Source organism: Cyprinodon variegatus, unplaced genomic scaffold (genome assembly GCF_000732505.1).
Source record: "Cyprinodon variegatus isolate N-32 unplaced genomic scaffold, C_variegatus-1.0 Scaffold276, whole genome shotgun sequence".
In the NCBI taxonomy this organism is placed as follows: Eukaryota; Metazoa; Chordata; class Actinopteri; order Cyprinodontiformes; family Cyprinodontidae; genus Cyprinodon; species Cyprinodon variegatus.
The window spans coordinates 125,976-137,331 of NW_015150729.1; positions in this window are offsets into that span (position 1 = coordinate 125,976).

An 11,356-nucleotide genomic window follows, 5' to 3' on the forward strand; every position below is an offset into this window, starting at 1 on the left:
AAATAGAAATTGATATTCTGGTGAAAAATAACAGTTCTTTAATTTCATTATGTTTGTTATTCTTATCTTCTGAGACAGTGTATAAAAAAGTGGACAGTCTCCCTTTTAGAAACTGTAGGAATTTACTATCTCTGAGGGGAATGAGTTTTTTTGCTGTGCAAAAAGTATTTTGAATAAGGGTGTTTGTTTAGCTGCAAAACAAAATAAAGAGACGTGACAAGCAAGAGGGATAAAAATATCTATATAGTTTATTAAAGCATTAAATGATTACAATTATGGAAGACGCTTCTGTCTTAATGTGTTTCTTACATAATTGATATATATATATATATTTATATATAATATATATATGTACATATATATTTATATGTATATATTTGTATACGTGTATATTTATATTATTATATTTATATATATATTATATAATATATATATGTATATATTTTTTTATCATATTATATTTTAAAGTAGAAAACAAGTTCTTTTCAAAGGCATTCACTTTATGTATACTGTAGATGGCGCACTGATGCAAGTAAACGATTTATGTTTTGCCAAGACTAACCAACCACCAAAATCCTAAGGCAAGTTAAAGCAAACATCTATATTGTCCAACGATGTGTAGATCATTTCTGATTATTGTATTTTTCTTAAAACTGTTTTAGTTAACTATGGACTCCAATAAAAAAAAAAAAATCAAATTAAACATTACCATAAATAAAATTAAAAAAAAACTACGAAGGCAATCATGCTTTGCACACACAAGCATATACTGCCTACAAACACCTGAGCCTATTGTACAGCTGAGCCTGTGGCAATGAGTGCTCTCTGGGGAGGGTTTTCCCACCAACCATTATGACCTGCCTGTGAGAAGGAGAAGGGAGTGTGTGCATGAATACATGTGCATTTTCTCACATGTAAAGCTGTATTTATGAACAGGAGTTAAAAAAAAACACTCACAAGAGACAGCTTTAGAAGGCAGAGGAGATGGAGATGGACCAGATTGGCATCGTCTGAGACAGCAGACAGACCCACAGATAGTCATGAGAAAAGAGGGGAGGTGCCGCTCTGTAATTGATGTGCCCACCAGGAGCTTTAGCTGGCTGCCTGGTATGAAGGAGGATTTGGATGCCTCTGCCAAGACAGCAGTGGGAGAAAGGAAAAGGAGGCACGAGGCTCAGGGAGCACAGTAGCAGCCTGAAACCATGCCCATCAATCAGAGGCTAGTTCACCTTGCCATGCCAAGCGGGACCCCCCGCTGTGCTGAGGGATGGCATGGCACAGGGAGTGAGGCTGGCACAGGAGCTAAATCTTCCCTAATCTTCATGGTGGGTGTATCAGTGCCATGTCTGGATGGCAGCAGAGTGGCCAAAGCTAGACGAGAGGCAAAAAAGAGAAAGTTCAGCCCCTGTGTTGAGAACCGGTTTGCACGATGCTGTTAACATGAGGAAGAAATGTTCCAGTTAGTTTAGCAACAGACTGCATGTTATTCAAACTGATATGAAGGTAGATTTGCAAACACTTTTCAGATTTATTGCTACATTTAGTGAATTATCAGAGCTCAAGTTATATCCAATGGTTTATCATATATCCATTTTACTATCCCATAAATATATATTTAAGGTGTAATCAAGCAGTATCGACAATGTTTTGCAACTGTTTTCAAAATAATTACGTCTATATCCCTTTTCATCAGCTCCATTTGGCCTGGCTCTACTCCAGTCGCACCAATTTTCAATTTCCATTACTGTTTTTTTTACTACCGTTTGTGGCTTTTTTGGTCCCACTCAAGAGTAGGTACAATCAGATGACTAATGCTGAGAAAAAAAGCTGTTATGGAAACATTTGAAAGTTGGTAGGGTAGACTAGAACTGGGTCAAATAGAGCCAGTGGAAAAACTAGACAAAACTAAACTAAACGAAAAAATAAAATACTGAGAAGAAGGTTTATAAACTTCATTGTTCATTAAATTATAGGTGAATAAAATGATACCAAATTCAATCTCATGGAATGATGAGGAGGGGTTTACAAATGTGTTTTTTTATATCATATGAAGGTTACTTAACTTTTTAATGGGGGCCCAGTGCTTAATAATAACAGTACAATAAAGCCTGCATTCCTGGATTTCTTGTAAAAAACACAACATGGATGGATGACATTAATCTTCAGGGCTGTAAACCGTCAGCAGACTTAGCAGCTATATCTTCTCTCTTCTCTCAGCCCTAACTTGCAAAAGTATTTATAGTTTACAACCACAAACTGAAAAGTACCCTAGCCAGTTATATGTCATATCAACCCAAAGGAAGCAGGGTTTTCAAGATTTCTTACGTTTAGAAATCTGAAAAATTATCTGATGCCCCCAATGCCTACATCTAATTAATGAGAAGTCTGCTTCTCTGTAATTTTATTCCATAAAAATAAGGAGGTGTTAAAAGCCTCAGTTGTTTGTTAGACAACCTCACTGGATGAACAGTATCATGACATTCAGGAACAAACCAGACAGGTAATTGTAGGTAAAGTTGTGGAGAGGTTTATCTCAAGCTTTGAGCACCTTGCAAAGCATCTGACATCTGAAAATATAAAGAGTATATAAGAACCAAAAATATACGTGGACATCGACATATCTACTAGGTGAGAAGCCATAGACTAACTTTTATAGAAGACTTTCAAATCAAATACCATAGTTTAAAAATATATATAGTCTTGCTTGCAGGTTGCAAACTGCAGAGAAAACAACTCAAAAATGTATCTTTTTGACCTACAAGAAAAGGCCATTATTTTGAGAAAAACTAACACTGCAAAAAAATAAAATAATTTTAAATAAATAAACTGAACAAAAAAAAAAAAGAAAAGGAATACAACAAAAACCTGCTAGAGGGTGGAAAAGGCTTGAAATTGAGTTTGAAATAGAATTCCAGTAGAAATGTGATTCTTTTTAAGTATAAAAAATCAAAAAGACACATTTTAAGTCAAGAACAAGATCCAAGTTACCGGTAGACTCTCTGGAGATGCTCTGAAAGACGTTTTCAATACAATCTTAGCTATTCTTCAAAGTCGAGTGGTTCAAATGTCTTCCTTTTAGTGTGACAAACTGGTAAAGTGAAGACCTGAAGCTTTATATTCAAAAAAAGGCCTCAGAATGTATTTTTAGATTACATTTGGTGATTGTATATACTTGCCATCTTATTCTGACCTCTGGTTGAAAATGTACTTTTATTTTCCAACTGAAAATTTGAATCTACTTTATGTGGGGTTTTCACATAATGTTCCAATAATATCAGATTGAAATTTGTAGTTGCATAAAAAAAGAATGAGGTGATTGAATACTTTTTGCAAGACACTGTAGACATTTTTTCTGTCTGGGAGGCCTCTGAATGAAGACTACGAATGCCTCAGAAGATGCAATTGTTGTCAAAAAATATATTTTCAGTAATAAAAAAATTTAGACTTTAAACAGATAATCCAGCCCACATAAAACAAAAATTTTAACAGTATTATTAACATGATAACTAACTAATATGACTCTATAATTGAAGGCTGTACCAGAAGTTGTTAAAATGCTGAGTACAGACAGGTGACGTGCCCATAGTTGGCAAGACGTTGAAATATTTGTAGACAGAAAAAACACCAATTCCATCACAGGAGAATAAGTAAAGGTGGTGAAGGAGTACCAGTATATGGTTTTCACCTAGACATCAGGCTGTACAGGAGATGCAACTGTGAGAGTGTACTCCACAAGGGAGTGAGCAGATTGTACCTCATCAGGATGTTTAAACCCTTTTACAGTTTGCTGCAATATTCTGTATATCTTCTGTAGGTTGGTTGTAGAAAATCTAGTTTCTTCAGCCATGTTGGTGACAACTCTCTTCGGGGGACTAGTTTAGATTGACAAAAGATGATTGTAATATGAAGTTTGATAGGATGAAGCACATAGTAAACATTTCTTAAGTGCCTTTCTATGAGAAAGGTCATACAATACAAGAACGTCTTTAGATCCGCTGTAAGATAGATTGCTACAGAAGAGGCTTCCTGCCAACACCCATCAACAACTGTGAGTCTTTTGAAAAAACTTGAGTTATATGAAATACATCATAAAATTTTACTTTTGGATAAATAAAGTCTGCAATGGACTGTCCAGGGTGTACCCCGCCTTTCGCCCATTGACAGCTGGAGATAGGAATCAACACCCCTCGCAACCCCACTTGGGATTAAGCGTGTTTGAAATTGGTGGTTGATAAATGAAGTGTAAGATTTTATATACATAGGAAAAAAGCTGTGAAAATAATCTTTTCATGTTGTGTTTAAGGTAGCCAGCAGTTTCTACCATCTCAAGTTCATAGGGAGCCCAAGAGCTGAGAAACTAAGGCTTGATCCAAATGCATCAAATTGGTAAGGACATTTTAGTCAAAAACAGATGTGTGTCACCATTTATAGCCTGTCGGAATAGTGCTGCCATTAGGGATGGAGGCAAGAAAAGTAGCCTGTATGCCTCCTATTATAGTTAATTTTATAAGGGAGCTTGTAAGGTTCCGAACTTCCTAGATTTAAGAAATGGCATGGAAGCACAACCCAGAAATGAACAAAAATACATTATTGCTGCACGTGCAATTATGAAACTTTTTTTTTGTTTTTTTGGGCAGACTCTATTCCCAAACACTAGCATTATTTATGTGCAAAAGGCTGCAGAGAAGTCTGAAGTGTCTTTCTAATCCATTATGTTTTTAAGAAAGAGGTTTTAAAGATGCTAAGAATCAAATTTGCTAAATAAAAAAAAAAAACTGTTCTTAATTTTTCAAATCGATATTTGAGTCCAGAAATAGGGGTGTCTTGCATGGTCTGTGTGCTTGGTTTTATTCTAGTTGAGTACTGATTTCTAACCTTGGATTTTTCTGGACCAAAACAATTTACTTTGGCTTTTTGTGCTCTATAATTTTATTAGGTAATTTCATAATTCTCATTTCTTTATGTGGTTTTATGTGAAAAATAGAGCAGGATCCACCACGAGTGACTTTAACCTGAAAAACAATGTGCTGTTAAATCTGTTTTGCTGTTTTAAATGCATATAACTGGCTGTGCTTCATGCTAAAAGATGGTTTCTTAGCTTTGATTCTTTTTGTGAGAAGTTTTGGTATTTGTTTTGTTTTACAGCAAATATAGAATTTCTAACTCTAACTAAAAAGTTACATCCAGATAATTATACCTTCCCTTGCTTACACATAAACAGTCCCTGAACATTTTTGGCATATGTAAGGCGGATTTTTCCCCTGCTTCTTCATAGTCTTTTCAGAGAGTTGTGTTGTCAAAGGATTTGTTTAACAGCTCTTTCTCTGGTCTGTTTTTTTTTTTGGTTCCAGAGCTGGGATGCTGATGTGCAAACATCTTGGCAACCTTATGGAGTGCTTTGAAGTTGATTACCCTCCTTTTTTCACAGCCTCTCTGGGTAACCTTGCATCATACCTGCTGTGAATGAAGATAAACTATTTGATGCGTACAAGCATCCTTGACAATCTGTGGCCACCAGATAAATTAAGAGGACACTGCAATCAACAGATTTCTCTGTACGGTTTGGTGCTTGGATGAGAAGCGGTCCTATTAAGATGCTGTTTGTAGAAATGTGCCAGACAAAAGGAATCAACCAAACAGTTCGCTTTTCACCTACATTGTACAAGTTTGAGATCAGTGAGCGTAAAAGCCTGGAAGGAGTCCAGGAAACAGTGAAGCATTATCAGGACACAGTTCCTGCTTTTTTGGCACCGACTGCCTTGAAGTGTGTGGGGCAGCTGGGAAGATGAGCGGGGGAGGGAGGGTGGTAAAGTGAGGAAAGAGCAAGAGACGAGAAGAGAGAGATGGGAAAAGGAGGGGTTAGCCCTATAGGACCATTTGTGATGAGGCTCATTTGCACAACGGCACTTAATTGGCTACAACAATTAATTAATGTGTTGGAAAGTTGGCAAAAAAAGTTCATTTAAGAGGGTTTTAATAAGCAATTAGGGAGAAGTAACCAGTGAGGTGGAAGGAAGTGAAAAAAAAAAAAAAAAAGATGCTGAAAACTCCTGCTAGGACTTTTTAAGCATAATGTGCCATAACTGAAAACCAATGTGATGGTTTGCTATTACGGGCGGTTATTGCACATCCCATTGTGAGCAGCTGATGACACTGAAATGCATTATTTTTACCCCATACTTTTACAGCCCCAGCTGAAAACACATTGTCTCGGCACTCCCTCCCACTGTCTGACTCCCTCTCTCACTCTGTGTATGAAATATCGCATGACTAATGAGCGGAGCAGGTTGAAATCCTGGGGAAGATGTCCTTGGAAGACGAATGCATTTTCAGCAGAATAATTAACTTAATTAACAAATTCACATGCATATTCATCAGCCTATTAATGTCTCCTCTGCGCGGCTTGATGAGCAGTGGGGTAATAACCATCTCATTTGCATAGGCTGTTCACACGGCTCTTTCCGTTTAAAGGCGGAATAGGGGGAAAAGAAGAAGGAAGTGGAATGAGAAACTGCAAGGGGAGACAACAAATAGAAAACAGGGGAGAGGACTCAGCAGGGCAACATGCAGGGGTGAGGAAGTGACGCGAACTGGTTGGAAATAGCCTCTCTGACTGATGGGTGACATGAGGAGGGAAGGAGAACAAGAGCCCCAACAGATTGTCTCCCTCTTATCCATTCTTTTCCTTCCATACCCATCTTCCCCCTCCTGCTGCTTCATCGCCTTTTCTGATCCATCCGTGGAGGAATACTTCTTAAAGCTGAATTAGAACCCCTATTAACTTTTTAATTTGACCCTCACAGTTGTATGTAAAGTGTTATACATATACTAAGTGTTTAAACTATATATTTCTCCTTCAGTGAAGTACATGCTCCTTTCATCATGGCCTCTATGTGGTTCCTCTCCTGTCTGTCTCTCTCTTACTCTCAATCTCTCAGGGGGAATCTTTTTGGCATTGCTCCACTCCTTTCTTCTCCACTGCCAGTCTGCTGCTGCTGATGCTGCCGTCTCTGCTCTGTTACCGCTGTCTGCACACAACCCGGTGCTCCTAGCAACGCCACCTCTCCTTCACATATACCCTCCACATGGCAGTCCGAGCGGCATGGAGTCACACAGACAGGCGTACCCCTCGTGTTTGCCTAAGGTTTATGTTTCGCTCTCATGTTTGCGTCTGTCCTGCCGTGAATCCTTGGATCTACATTGTGAGAGCTGGATGTTGATTTTGCCAATTTATAACAAACAAAACAAAAGGAGATTGTCAAATTCAATAATCCCGTGTGCTTAAACTATGTATTTAAACAAGTTTGAAGGAGCTGTGTTTGAGTAAAGTACTTTTTTTTTTCTTGTAAGATAATTATTCCATCTCTTTTATTGTTTTAGTAATGTATTCTTTAGGGTTTTCTAAGAGCCATAAACTAACCATCATTATAGTGTAGATTCACCACAAGAAATCTGTGGTTTTTAAAAGAAATTGAGGTTTTTGATAGTTCAATTCAATAATGTCTAAAAAGTGCTTTATCTTCATAGTCTTCTGATAGTATTGCCAGCTGTCCCTCAGAATCTGAAGGGAAATCTCCAGTTTGTCCTTTATCCATTGGCGTTCAGCTCTATGGCAGACCCTCTTGATTAATCCAGTCTTCAGAGGAGAAACAATTTTATTTACTGTCTGACCGGGTGTACGAAACAAAAAAGAAAGCTCCTCTGTGTCACGGCCCATGTCCTCCAAATAAAGATTTTTGGTTGAAAACAGCAGAAAACTGAGCAGCAGTGGAAGGTTTAAAGACACGGCAGTTATCAGTTACAGCAGCAGGTTTAAAAACATCATTTACAACAAACGATACAAATAACAGGCATATCATCAGAAAATACAAGGTCACAAATGGTCAGGGTGAGACCAGGTAGGCCATATGTCAAAATAAGATCAAGAGTGTGTCCATGTTCATGTGTTGAGTCTACACCTGGTTTTTGTGAGGCCTCTCTCTACATTTCTTTGTGAAGAATGCAATTTCCACTCGGGCTCTGATCGCGATCCTTTATCACCATCCATCAGGTTCTTCTGTATGCTCTGCTGTTTCTCACAGCTTTGAGCTTGTATCGCTGTCTTTTTTACATAAGACTGTTGGTCATTTAAAGACCTCCGGTTCTCCTCATGACTGTATTCCTGCTGGACTCCTTGTGGAGCTGATGCCAACAATTTAATCCTCATACCTGCAGATTGTCAATAGCAGTCTGTCTACAGAAAATTTTCCCCAAACCTTTAAAAGAAGCTGTTGTCCAGCCTCTTCTTAAAGGACTTTGCCTGAATGAAACAGTCTTAGCATTTTATACCTATTTAAAAACTACCTTTTATGTCTAAAATTTTGGATAATTTTGGATAATATTGTCTACATGCATGTATGAGCCATGCTTTTAGTAAATAATGTTTTTGAAATGTTCTTGTCTTGTTTTAAATCTTTGCACAGGAGTGAGTCTGCCCTTTGAAAACTTTATAATGATATTTACTTAGCTAATGACTATCAGAATTAACTGAAGCCTTTGATACAGTGGATCTATCTTTTTATTTCATTTAGAGCATTGGGTGAGGATCCGAGGAACAGCACTGCAGTGGTTCAGGTCCTGCCTGAATGATAGAATATTTTGTGTCAGTCTGGGAAATTCTGTTTCCTCCACTGCTCCTCTTTTATATGGAGTTCATCAGGGTCCTGTCTTGGGCCCCTTTCTTTTTATCCTTTTTTATCCTCCCACTTGGATCCATTCTTAGGAAGCATGGGGTCTTTCATTTTTATGTAGACGATATTTAGATCTATGTCCCACTGAGGTGAAACAATAATTGTGTTGAAATGTTTGGATGATGTGAAAGCATGGATGGCTTTAAACTTTTAATTATAATGAGAAAAAGATTGAAGGGAGGGTTAGGGTTAGGGTTAGGGTTTTTGGAGGCACTTCAGAGAGCCTACATTTACACCTGGGCTATCTAGATCACTTTGTGCAGCCAGTTGCTAGAAATGTAGGTTTTAAAAAAGACAGCCATCTTAACTTTGACAGAAAGATCAAAGCTGCTGTCAAATCCAATGTATTTCAGCTGTGGCAGCTGGCAAAAACAAACTTCATGTTGAGTAAAGCACACTTTGAGACAGTGATCCACGCCTTTGTGAAGAGTTGGCTGGATTACTGTAATGCATTTTCTTTGGTATCAGTAGATCTTTAATTGTCCGTCTGCAGACAGTTTAAATGCTATTGCAAAACTTTTAACTGGGATATGTAAGTTTGAACATATCTTCTCAGTTTTAAGGGCACTTCACTGGCTGCTGATTGATTTAAGGATACATCTTAAAGTTATTTTATTTTAAATCTTTCAAGCGCCTTTCCCCACCATACATTGCTGATCTCCTACACCCTTATGTAACGCTTTGTTCTCTTACTGTAGGTCACCGAATCTGTTACTCCTGTCATTACCTGGAATGAGGTGTAAGCTCAAAGGGGACTGGGCCTTCTCTGTAGCCTGTCCCAAACCTTGGAATGATCTGCCACTGTATATCAGACAGGTTTCCTCTTTGACCATTTTTAAACCTTTTTAAAATTCTCATCTTTTCTCTCTGGTGTTTAATACCCTGAAGGATGTTTTATTTTATATTTTATTTCTTTTATTTTCTATTTTGCTTTTACTTAATTTATATTGTTTCGATTAATCTTAGCAGATTTTATGTTTTTTGTATTTCTGCTTTAGTGCACCACTTTCGTCCTATTACTATACAAATAATGTAGTACTGGAATGATTATAGTGGACATAAAGGTGAAAAACAAATGTTTAAAAAAAGCACATATAAAATACACAAAAAAAATGTCCTCAATGCTTTACTTTACCAATATTTTCCTGTTTAGGGTCAGACAGAATGACCAACTAGTTTGTATCTTCTGAAGGCCAGGGTTTTCGACTAAGAGAACTGTTTTTAAAGATTTTATTCACAACTACAATTTCTTAGTATTTAATGAGATTACATTATATACTGTATAACTTTCATTAATGATTTTGGGTATCCTCCCAAAGCCTCTAATGAAAGGTTGCTGGATTTTAGGCTCAGTCCTCCTAGTTAAAGGAACTAGTTAAAGGTTTTAGGCCACCTTGCTCAGACTCACCCATTGTGCTTATGAACTGAGATATTGCTTATTGTTTCCAAATGCTGTTCTCTTCTCTAGTTCCTCCAGCATCTGCCACTCTCCGTACCTCCCAGTACAGGCTTTTACTTACAGTGCAGTGATGATCACTATAGCAAAACACCTGTGTTATTTTCATAAGACCATGGGGCATACCAGCAAAGACTGTTGTCTTTCACCCAAAATGCATTTGGAAAATTGGAAATTTTCAAATAGATTTTTTAGAGGGAGCTGGAATTCTCTATTTTTTTGTCCTCAAATTTCTGTTTCCTTCACGTATAAGGTTACCAAGAGGGCTATGTATGTGGCTTTCAAGTAAGGAACACATGTTGTTTTCATTAGGCTACAGCATAACAGTTGGTCAAACCTGACAATACCTATAGTCAGAGATTACCGGTAACAAAGTACCAAGCGAAGCGAGTAACAGTGTTATGCTGTACTGAACACTGGTGTTTTATTGCTCTTTTCAATGGCAAACAGACAATTTACTTTGTTCATAGGGAAAGATTAAGGATATTGGCAAAAAAATTGAACAAAATTAGCTCCTGCATTTCCTTTCAAGGTGAGTGCTGAGTGACTGCGGTTATAAAAATGCGACAACGGAATGAAGCTGAGTTCATTGAGTCTTCATAAACAACTTTCAACACTTAATTGCCAGTGATTTTTGGAGAGTGATGCAATGTGTTTCTCTCCTGTCATCAGAAGTATAAACTTAAGGAGTTATAGTGTGTGTTTTTTTAAAGATTATTCTAAAGCACCTTTTCCATTTAAAGCCCCAGGATTTGTATTACCCAGGTAATAAGTACTCACAGGAATTCATCGCCATGCTTCCCCGCTACCCTAAAAGCGCACAGACATGCACTACACCTTTAGTCCAGTGTGGCGGTAATAAAAACATATACCGCTAACTGATTTTCCTTTAACTGAGAACCAGGTATAAGAAAATCCCTAAGCATAAAGAGTTGAAATTTTTATTTGACATTAAACTTTATCAACCTGCATCTGGCCAAAGTTGTCATTTCATGATTGCATGATTGATTTAAAATTACTGCTAACACTGATTAACAGGGTAATGTTTCTTTTCTTATAATAAAAACAAAGTAAACCTCACAAACACCTCTACAGCACAAAGAAAAACAGTTCTATGTCAAAAGGTAATTATTAAAGTCAGTCCACATGTACAAAGAATTCATATGTGAAC